Source organism: Ictidomys tridecemlineatus, chromosome 3, assembly GCF_052094955.1.
Source record: "Ictidomys tridecemlineatus isolate mIctTri1 chromosome 3, mIctTri1.hap1, whole genome shotgun sequence".
Classification (NCBI taxonomy): Eukaryota; Metazoa; Chordata; class Mammalia; order Rodentia; family Sciuridae; genus Ictidomys; species Ictidomys tridecemlineatus.
The window spans coordinates 18,883,043-18,894,820 of NC_135479.1; positions in this window are offsets into that span (position 1 = coordinate 18,883,043).

An 11,778-nucleotide genomic window follows, 5' to 3' on the forward strand; every position below is an offset into this window, starting at 1 on the left:
CGCTCACTGCCCCTCCTCTGCGTCTCCCCTGCCTGAGATGCAGTATCGCCCTTGACCACACGGTGGCGTTGCAGGCGGAGCTGAGCCTATCAGTCTGCCCCAATCACCCTGCTGGGTTGGTCCCCTCCAAGCGGGCTTGGGTTGTTTGGCACTTGAAAAAGCGAATTAGTGTTTTCCCCACCGCAGATTTGAATCCTCCTCGAAAGGATCAAACAAACACGCACACTAGAGGGAGCCCTGACACATTGTTTTCCAAGAGAGCTCTGTTGGTTTTCTTCTGATTGCAAAGCTCATACAGGTTACAAGCAAAATTTTTACACAATGCAGAGATGTGAGAAAAAAAAAAAAGAATGGAAATGTTTCTTGTAATTTCCATTCTTCCTTAGAAAACCATTGTTAATATTTTGGCATATTTCCTTCCGTCTACACAGTTGGAATTTTACCCACAGGGCAAGTTAATATTTGAAGCATTTACACTGGTTCTGGGAGTGTGCACGTGATTCTGGTAATGTTGGGGGAAGTGTTTTGATTTCACAATGATTGACAGCCCTGCTGCCATTTAATGAGCAGGGACATCATGTCGTGAAAACCCTGTTAGAAGATCTCAGCTCAGAACCTGATTCCCTTTTACGTGTACAGATTTCAAAGAGTAATCAGGTTTTGAAGTTTAAAAAAATAACACGAATTAAAATAACATTTATTCTAGCGTCTCATAGTATATTTCTGCTCTTTATTTTGTCCTTATATAGAATACTTTCTTTTTTAAAAAATTTTTTTTAATATTTATTTTTCAGTTTGCGGCAGACACAACATCTTTATTTGTATGTGGTGCTGAGGATCGAACCCGGGCCGCACGCATGCCAGGCGAGCGGGCTACCGCTTGAGCCACATCCCCAGCCCCAGCCACATCCCCAGCCCCATATATAGAATACTTTCTAATCTACTTTTATTAAAGCCTAATTTATTCCTCACAAGCAGGGGCAAGCATCTGACACTTCATTATGTTTCCTAGTGTCACGGGGCCTGAACGTTGATTGACATTTTGAAATATGTGTTATTTGGTAATAAATTGTTTTCCTTTTATTTTTTTCTCCCTAGTACAATTTGGGCATATATTATGACTTTAAAAAAATTGTGTGAGAGGCATTTATTTATGATTGTCATTTCAAGAGGGGACAGGAAGTGTTACTAAATACTTATATAAAGAGGGAGTTGGGTCTGACCTGAGTTATCCTTGAACCTTCCCAGTATATTCGAACATCTTTCCCCTCCAATCTACCAGTCCCACACCTGGCCCAGGAGCTGGCTGGGGGGTTCCATTTAAAACAGCTCCTCCTGGGGGGGGGGCAGGGGGGGGATGGAGTGAGCATTGGGAGAAGGGTGTAAGTGGGGTGCTATTGTAGGCACTGCACCTGGATCACACCCTGGGCTGATGGTGGCCAGAGGATCTACCCATGGTGGGTTTTGGGATCTGAGAGGAGAGGATGCTTATGTCCTGTGTCTCACCCTTGAGTGCTGGTAGGTGCTCTGCCATCACTGCTCACAGCAGCCTCTCTATGTCCTCACTGAGGGCTCTATGTACCCAAGAATGGCTCAGCTGCGGCTGCAGGTGCAATGGCTGGGACGAGGAGACCAAACTCCTAGGTCTTCAATAGTCACCTCTAGGATTTGGACTTGCTAGGACTGAGTTGGTCTAAGATGGTATTTTGGTGCCCTTAGATTCATGTTTTCAGATCTCAGCACTAGTGACACTTTGGACAGATAATTCTTTGTGGTGGTGCAGTCTTATGCATTGTGGGATGTTGGACAGCCTCTTTGGCTTCTATTTACTAGATGTTAGGAGACCTCTTTCCCAATTTATTAAAAATTTCTCCAGACACTGTTGAAAGTCCCCATGGGAGGCAACATTGCTCTGCATTGAGAATCACTGCCCTGGGTGAGGAACAAATCTACAGAACAAAAAAGTATGCTGTGAGGGGCTGGGATGTGGCTCAGGGGTAGAGTACTCGCCTGGCATGCGTGAGGCCCTGGGTTCAATTACTTATACTGAAAATTATTCAAAACACCATCAAACAAGTGTGCTTTTGTGTAAGTGGTATGTATAGTCCCAAGGTCTTAGGACAGTGGGCTTCTAATTCTGAACCCCAGAGTTAGGTAGATGCCACCCAGTCAGGTGGTGATGAGAACCTCTGCCCTGGACCCCACTAATATTCAAGGGGAGCCTTGGTGGGGCCATGCAGACACGCTGCAGGAGGCTGGCTCCCAGGGGACAGAAAGGGAAAGGGCTTGGGTACACCTGCCTTGTTTTTCCTTCCCAGTTCGTCAATCAAATCAGTGAAGGATCACTGGAGAGAGACCAAGAGCATGACACTAGTAGGGCTCTGTCCTCGTGTGTGGGGGGGGGGGACATCAGTGTGGTCACTTCATGGATCCTCAGCCTCCAGCACTCGTTGGAACATTGTTCACCTTTTGCATTTTGTTGAGGTACCATGGAGTTAGCCCAAGATGGTCGCATCTGTTCTGGACATGTACAGAATTTTTCTTATCATTATTCCCTAAACAATGTAGCGCAACAACTATTTCATAGCACCTACCTAGTGTCAGGTATTACAAGTAATCTAGATATGATTTAAAGTATGCAGGAGAAAAAAATAAAGTGTGCAGGAGGATGTAGGTTATACACAAATACTATGCCATTTTGTATAAGGAACTTGAACAGCCACAGATTTGGGTATTCAAGGGGGATCCTAGAAACAATTCCCTGTGGATATTGGGAAATGACTGTGTATATTTAAAACTCTGAGAAACACTGGAGGCTAGGTGCTATGTGGCATTTTGGATTGGATCCCAGAACGGAGAAAGAATATTAGTGGAGAGAAAGAATATTAGTGGAGAGACTACAGAAATACCAACAATGTCTGGTTAATAGTAATGCATCAATGTTAACTTCTTAGTTTCCATAAATGTACATGGTTATGTAAGATGCTCACATTAGGGGAAGCCAAGTGAAGGTTATCTGGAAACTCTCTGTACTATCTTTGCAAACTTTCTGTAGATCTAAGATTATTATAAAATACAAAGTTCAAATAAATAAATAAAGTTTATTTTTTAAGAAAATAAAGCTGAAGGGAGCATGAGGGATTAGTAGACTGAGCTCTGCAAGAAGACAGAAACCCAGAAAGATGAGCTCAGCATGCCAGGTGCTTTTAGCCTCAGGAGCATTTACTGATTCAGATGATGCAGCAAAAGGGATGAGCTAGGAGTCTAGAGTCTTCCAAGGATAAGGGGGAATCTACTGTATTTTTATCACATTAAGCTAGGACCCCAAAGAGCTGTATTCTAGGAAAAGGGTGAATTGCAAATAAATAGGTCACTGTGGACTCTTATTCAACTTTCTGTCATAGAGGTGTCCTGGGAAAACTTCAAGCTTTGAACTTGAATTACAAGTGGTCCTAGTCTGGTAGCATCCTCCCCTCCTTAATTTCAGGTACATGAAAGACACCAGTGGAAAATATTTTCAGAAGGAAATTAGCATCAGCTTAAGCCTCAAGTTCTGTTTGTAAATCATTTTAAAAAATACTACCGTGTATATAACCACAGATAACCAAATATATGAGGAGACCAAGTGCTAGAGCAAGAATATGAGAGAGAGTGGGTAACGATTCAGACCTGTGGGGACTCCAGATATTTAAAATAGCAGGAAGATGGGGTGGGGCTGTAGCTCAATAGTAGAATTCTTGCCCAGCATGTGCAAGGCCCTGAGTTCAATTCCCAGCCCCAGGGTGGGAGGATGAACCACAGCATGGCTGTTCTTACTGGGTTCAAGGAAGCAATAGCCCAGCTTGAAAGCCTTGACAGGGGATTGGAAAGGCTAAAAGTGACAGCGGAACTGAAAAATAACTGGAAAAAAACCCCAATAATTAATAATCCAGTGGATGGGTTTCAAACAGATTAGACACACCTGACAAGATAATGGGGCATAAAATGAGAATGTCCGTCATACATTTTATTGGAGATGCAGAATAAAAGAAGACAGAGGATGTGACACAAGCAATATGAAATAATCATTTTGAGAGTGTTCCAAATCTGAAGAAGCCCACCTTGCACTCTTCTTCTTTTTCTTTATTTCTCTTTCTTTCTTTTTTTTCTTTTTTTTTTTTAATTTTTATTGGAGATGGATCTCAGGGGAACTTAACCACGGAGCCACATCTCCATCCCTTTTTGCATTTCATTTTGAGACAGGGTCTTGCTGAGTTGCTTAGGGCCTCACTAAGTTGTTGAGGCTGACTTTGAACTTGCAATCCTCCTGTGTCAGCCTCCCAGGCTGCTGGGATTATAGGTATGCACCACCGTGTTCAATATATCTTGCACTCAATGAATTTATGTGTGTGTTTATAATATTCAAGGTGCTAAAACCTGTGCTCGAGTCCCTCTTGCCCTGGTCTAAGGGAGGTGGTAAGGATTAGGCATCTGATACAAGGCAACCATGGTACAGCAGAGTAGTGGGAGAAGGACTATATATAAGTCATGTTAGGACACTTAGTTATTCATATAGGAAACATATGAGACTGGAGCCTTAGCTGGATTTATTGAACTAAATGTAGAAGGCAAAATGATAAAAATTCTGCAATATAGTATAGAATATCTCCATCTTCATGGCCTTAGGGTAGGGAAAGAGTTTGTGTGTGTGTGTGTGTGTGTGTGTGTGTGTGTGTGTGTGTGTGTGTGGTATGTGTGTGTGTCTGTGAGACTGGGGATTGAGCCCAGCTGTACACTACCACTGAGCTCCGTTCCCAGTCCCTTTTATTTTTTATTTTGAGACAGGGTCTTGGTAAGTTGTTGAGGATCTCATGAATTTGCTGAGGCTGGCCTTGAACTTGTGATCCTCTTGACTTGCTGGGATTCCAGGCATTCACCACCATGCTCCAGCTCTTGATGCAGGTGCGGGACTGATCCCATCTCTTGTCTTGAAATGATTTTTGTGTTCCCTTTGGTGTCTGGACTAAATGCCAAACCAAGCCATGCACATCCATGACAGATTCTCTCTGTCACTTCTTCAAGGACTATTGGTATTTTATCTTTTGCAATGTATGCTTCCTAAACTCATTTCCCTGTAAAGACTGACCTGGAGTCATCCATTCCTCTGGCATAGAGCTCAACTTCCTGTCGGCTCTGGTGCCATTTTAGATGGAGCACTCTGTCCAAGCCCTGGCTGGGTGAGGTGACTCATGTCCTGGGCTCCCAGCCATCTAGGCCAACTCTGCTCTTCTCTCACTTGCCCAGCTGTGGAATTCTGTTCTCTCCCCTTTGCTACTGCTCCAAATTCTCATTCACCCAAATTTCTCTTTTTCTCTGCTTGTCCAAATGTCCCTTGAGCTAAAGAACAGGTATACATAAAATTTTAACAAATCTTGCTGAATTTTCATCCAGAAAATTTGCACCACTAGCATTTCTTCCAATTTGTATAAATGTATTTATTTTCTCACAACCTCCACAGCATTGAATGCCTACAAAATTTAAATGCTTTTGTCTTAATAGGTGACAAAGGAACATTACTTTTTATTTTGGTTTAGAATTTTTATTTTATTTTTCAGTACTGGGGATTGAACCCAGAGCCTTGCGTATGCTGGGCAAGTGCTCTATCACCGAGTTACATCCCCAACCCTTTTTATTTTATTTTGAGACAGGGTCCTGCCATGTTTCTCAGGCTGGCCTCTAACTTGAGATCCTTCAATCTCAGTCTCCCAAGTAGGTGGGATTACAGACTTGTGCCTCTGCTTCTAGGTCAGAATTATTTGATTATGAGTGAGATTGTGCATTTTTAAGGGGTGTACTTACTTGGCTGTATATTTTTATAGTAGACCATCAATTTTCTTTGACCATTTTTCTATTTTTTTCATCTTATTGGCTTGTATGAACTCTTTTAAATTAAGGAACTTATCATGTTGAATACAATGTTATGTTGCAAAAATAAAAGCTTACATTTTATAATTTATATTGTAGTCACATACATTCTTTCTCTTTATTTGGGTTTGCTTAGAAAGTCTTCCCTCAAGAGCAGGGTTTGAGGATGGGGCAGTGGGAACAATGTCCGGTGGTAAAGGTGGCCAGAAGCCCCTGAAATGGTCCAACATGTAGGAAGGAGATGGGTGAGGAAGAGAAGGCTCTCCAGCAGAGACCAAAAGAAGAGCAGAAGAAACTCCAGGAACTAAAAGCTAACGCCATGGGAAATGGCTCCCTGGCTTCAGGTGGCCAAGAATAAGCTGTGTGCCTGAGAAGAGGTGACCCTTGATTCCATTCCTGTTAAAATTTCTGGATTCCCTGCTATAACATCTTTTGCCACCTGTAGCCAGAATGAGAATCTGTTGTAAATTTAGCATGAACTTTTGTTGGGGTTGGGGGGAGAAACAAAAGAAAACAAAAAACAGCAGCTCACTGTCTCTTTAGTTTTCCTGTTGCAATTCCTACCTCAGCTGTGGGATGTGGTGGTACACACCTGTAATGTTGGTGACTTGGGAGGCTGGGGCAGGGGGATCACACGTTCAAGGTCAGCCTTAGCAGTTTAGTGAAGTACTAAACAATTTGATTCAAAATAAAAAATAAAAAGGGCTGGGGATGTGGCTCAGTGGTTAAGTGACCCTGGGTTCAATCCCCAGTAGCAAATCAAATCAAATAAACCCAGCCTAAATTCCACCAGAATCTGCTCTTTGGTTTTTGCCCTCCTCTGAGTTCTGTATCCCATGGAATTAACCTAGCTCATTTGCAAGGCAAGAAAGAAAGAAGAAAAAGGAAGGCTTCCTTCACCAAAAGATCATAAAATAAATCCATCAGGAAGTTTTTTAGTGTGAGGATAAAAGTGGGGATGTAGCTAGTTTGTTTCCTTTTTTTCTTTTGTCTTTCTCCCACTTTTATCCATAAAGAGTCACTAGTAGTATACTTTCTCCATTTTTTTTTTTTTTTTGGTACCCAGGATTGAACCCAGGGTGCTTCACCACTGAGCCACATCCTTTTTTATATTTTATTTAGAGACAGGGTCTTGCTGAGTTGCTTAGAGTCTCACTAAATTGCTGAGGCTGGCTTTGAACTCACCATCCTCCTGTCTCAGCCTCCCAAGCTGTTCGGAATATAGGCATGTGCCACCATGCCTGGTCTCAAATTTTTTTCTTTCTTTCTTTTTTTTTTTTTAATTTTAGTAATTCCTTTCCTCCCATTAATTATGTTACCTTTCTAAAAAATTAAAAGAGCAGAGGGTGCTGCCTGTAATCCCATCTACCCAGGAGGCTAAGGCAGGAGGATCATAAATTTGAGTCAATTTTGGCAACTTAGATACTATCTCAAAATAAAAAAAAAATAAATAAAGGGGGAATAGTTAAAGAGGCAGAGGGCCCCTGGGTTCAATACCCAGGACCACAAAATAAGTAAATAAAAATAAAATAAAATACTATGTATATGAGTATTTCTGTACATTCACTTCTTTGTCTAGCTGTTGATTGACTCTTCAGTACAAAATGTTTTGTTTTCATATCTGAAATGATTCATATTTGATAGGGCTAGTGCCACCTTCCATCTCACCTTCCCACAACTCTTGCCTTTCAGATTTTTTCTGCTGTTCACCAATGTTTGTTTTTTCCTGACGAGTTTTGGCATTTAATACATTCCCTCTGAAAATTATTTGTCTATTTTATTTGCAATTGCATTGCGCTTGGAGATAAATTTAGAATGAATTAACACATTTACAGTGTTGAACTGTCCTTTTCCCTATCTGTTTGAGATAGGTGTTGTCTTTCATGTTCTTTTGCTGGCATTTAAAGGATTTTTTTCTTCCCATGTACCTCATGTGTGCTAGGCAAGTGCTCTACCACTGAGCCACAACCCCATCCCTGGTTTTTAATCTTTTGCTTTTTATTTTAGTTTGGATTTTTTTTTCTTTCACCATAGTTTATTTACTTTTGTGCTGTCTCCTTCATTCTAGTATCTGTGTCAATTTTTTCTTTTTCTCATCTACTCTTATTGGCCAATAGCTCATCCAGTGAGCTATTAGTTGGTAGATACCCTGACGTTTGAAGATTCATATATATTTAGTGTTTCCAGGGTAAATCTTTTTTTTTTTTTTTTTAGCATATCTGTGTTTTTAATTGTTAAAGTGAGGTCCTTCTAGAAAGTATATATATATATATATATATATATATATGTCTTCCTTTTTTATTTGAGAATCTGTGACTTTTAATTGGAGGGTTTTAACTATTTATTTATTTATTTAAGTACTAGGAATTGAACCCAGGGCCACATGCACAGAGCTACATCCCAAGCCTTTTTATTTTTATTTTTTATTGAAACAGGGTCTCCATAAATCACCCAGGCTGGCCTCTGCAGTAGCTGGGATTACAAATGTGCCCCAATGAACCAGGCTAGACCATTTATTTACTTATTTATTTTAAGAGTTATTTTGTTGTTGTTTTGTTTTGTTTTTGCTGAGAATTAAACCCAGGGGCACTTAGCCATTAAGCCATTTCCCAGCTCTTTTCATTTTTGAGACAAGATCTTGCTAAATTGCTGAGATTTGTTTTGAACTTGCAATCCTTTGCCTCAGCCTCCTGAGTTGCTGAGATTACAGACATGTGCCACAGTGCCCAGCTAGACTTTTTATTTTTGTATTTATTTAGTACCAAGGATTGAACCCAGGAGCACTTAACCACTGAGCCTCATCTCCAGCCTTTTCTATATTTTATTTCGAGGCAAGAGTCTCGCTGAGCTGCATAGGACCTTGCTAAGTTGCGGAGGCTGGTTTTGAACTCTTAATCCTCCTGCCTCAGCCTCCTGAACTGCTGGAATTATGGATGTGGGCCACTGTGCCTGGCTAGACTCCTTATTTATTTAATTAAATGTTTTTTTTTAGTTGTTGATGGACCTTTATTTTATTTATTTATATGCAGTGCTGAGGATCGAACCCAGTGCCTCACACATGCTAGACAAGCGCTCTACCACTGAGCCACAACTCCAGCCCTAGACCACTTACTTTTTTTGGTTTTAAATATTTATTTTTTAGTTATAAGTGGATACAATGTCTTTTTTTTTTTTTTTTTTTTTTTTTTTTTTTTACTTTATGTGGTGCTGAGGATGGAACCCAGTGCCCCATGCATGCTAGGCAAGCACTCTACCTCTGAGCCACAACCCCAGCCCTAGACCACTTATTTTTAATAACAACTTTATTGAGTATAATTTACATACTATAAAATCCATTCTTTAAAGGGTATAATTCAATTGTTTTTAGTATATTCATATTTTTCAACTGTCACCAGAATCTAATTTTAGAATATTTTCATAATTTTGAAAAGAAACCTTGTAGCCTTTAGCAGTCTTTTCCCACCTCTACCCCCCTGCAGCATAGGCAACCTCTCAGATCCTTTCTGCTTCTATAGATTGGATTATTCCGAATTTTTTCATGTAAGTGGACTAATAGGGTATGTGGTCTGTGACTGGTGTCTTTCACTTAGTACAGTGTTTTGAGGTCCCTTCATGCTGTGACATGTATTAGTACTTTATTTCTTTTCATTTCCAAATAATATTACATTGTTTGGATACGTCACATTTTATCCATTTACCCATTAATGGACATTTGTTTTCCCCCACTTTTTGGCTATTATGAATAATACAACTGTGAACATTCGTGTACAAGGTTTTGCAGAGACAGATGGCTTAATTTCTCTTGGGTATGTACCCTAGAGTGGAGTTGCTGTTTCAGATTGCAACGCTATGTTCAACTTCGTTTTTGAAAGATATTTTAGAAAATTATGTATGGATGATTTTCCAGCACCTATGGTTATAAGAATATAAAAATTTTACTTTTAATCCTATTGACAAATTGCCTTATATGGATTTACAGCTAAAATTTCCAAATAGAAAACAACTTAATTTCCAAACATTAAACAATTTTAGAATACACTGTACTTAATCATCATGGATTATTCTTTCGATGTTCTGGCAAAACTGCTAGTTAGTATAGTTTTTAGGATCTTTATTTCAATATTCATAAGTGAGACTAGTTTGTAGGTTTTTTTTTCCTTTTTTTTTTTTGGACAACGTTCATTATCAATTCCTCTTACTCTATAATAGAAAGAATTTTAAAGATTTCCTTTTATTTCTACATTCCAGAGAGTTTGAGATAAGTGCTTCTTAAATGTTTGGGAGATTTCTCTTGTAGAACTACCAGGGCCTGGTGCTTTTTTGAAGAGGCAATTCTTTGACAGCTCTACTCTTGAAATTGGTAGGTTGATATTTCCGCTCTTCTGTGGCAATTTTGGTAATTTCTATAATGATGATGTTGATGATGACAAAAAATAATAAAGTTGGTTCTGTAACAGTCAAATCAAAGCCTCTGACTGTAAAGATAGTATCAAGATCACAGGGTCCCATGAATCATACAATATAGATCAATTAGATGGCTCTTTTTTACATTTGCCTTCTTTGGTTCCATCTAATATATATTTGACATTCATTTATATTGTTGCCTAGTGGGGATAATCTTTGAATAATAGTTTGTTTCTTGTTACTGGGGAGTAAATAATTTGTTGTACATATGTACCACAATTTATTTACCCATTCACTTTTTGACGGACATCTGAATTGCATTAGTGGTTTTATAAAAGAGCTTGAGGAAAGAACCCCGGTTCTCTTGGGGCCTTCTACCATGGGAGGGTACAGAATTCATCCCTTTATGCCCTTCTATCTCTTTCATTATATGAGGACACCCATATAGCTCCATCTTAGAGAAACATGACCTCACCAGACACTGAACCTGCCAGCCCCTTGATGTTGGACTTTCAGTGTTTGGAACTGTAAGCAATAACTTTTTTTGGGGTGCGGGGGGTGGGGGCCGTACTGGTGATTGGTGATCAGGGGCACTCACCACTGAGCCACACCCCCCTCCTATTTTGTATTTTATTTAGAGACAGGGTCTCACTGAATTGATTTGCCCTTTGCTGTTGCTGAGGCTGGCTTTGAACTCGCTAACCTCCTGCCTCAGCCTCCTAAGCCACTGGGATTACAGGTCTGTGCCACTGGCCTGGTTGTAAGCAATAACTTTCTATTATTTAAATAATACCGAGGGCAAGGTATTTTGTTTTGGCATTAGGAACTAAGACAGGTTTTAATTTGCATTTTCCTGATGACAAACGATTTTGGATGAGCATTTTCTCATATGATATTTGTATATCTTCTTTTGTGAAATGTATATTCATATCTTTTGCCCATTTTTTGGTTGGGTTGTTTGTCTTTTTATTATTGAGTTGCAAGATTCTTAGAGTGCAAGTCCTTGTTTATATAAGATATGTGTGTGTGTGTGTGTGTGTGTGTGTGTATGACAAAAATGAAACATCTCTTCCTAGTCTGTGGCTTACCTATTTTCTTGATATGTGTATTTTTTATGAAAATAAGTTTTAAATTTAAAAAAATTAGTTGTAGATGGACACAATACCTTTATTTTATTTATTTATATGTGGTGCAAGGGATTGAACCCAGTGCCTCATGCATGTAGACATCACTCTACCACGGAGGCACAAACTTGGCCCAAGTTTTACATTTTGATGAAGTCTATTTATCAATTGTTTTTAGAGTCCATGCTTTTTGTATCATTTCTAATAAATCTGTGCTTATCCTAAGACTGAAAATATATTTTTTTCTAATAGTTTTATATCAATTTACTAAGGTCTCTGAACTCTCTCTTAAATTGAATTTTGTATGTGGTGTGAGGTAGGGATTTGATCCCTTCTCTCTCTGTCT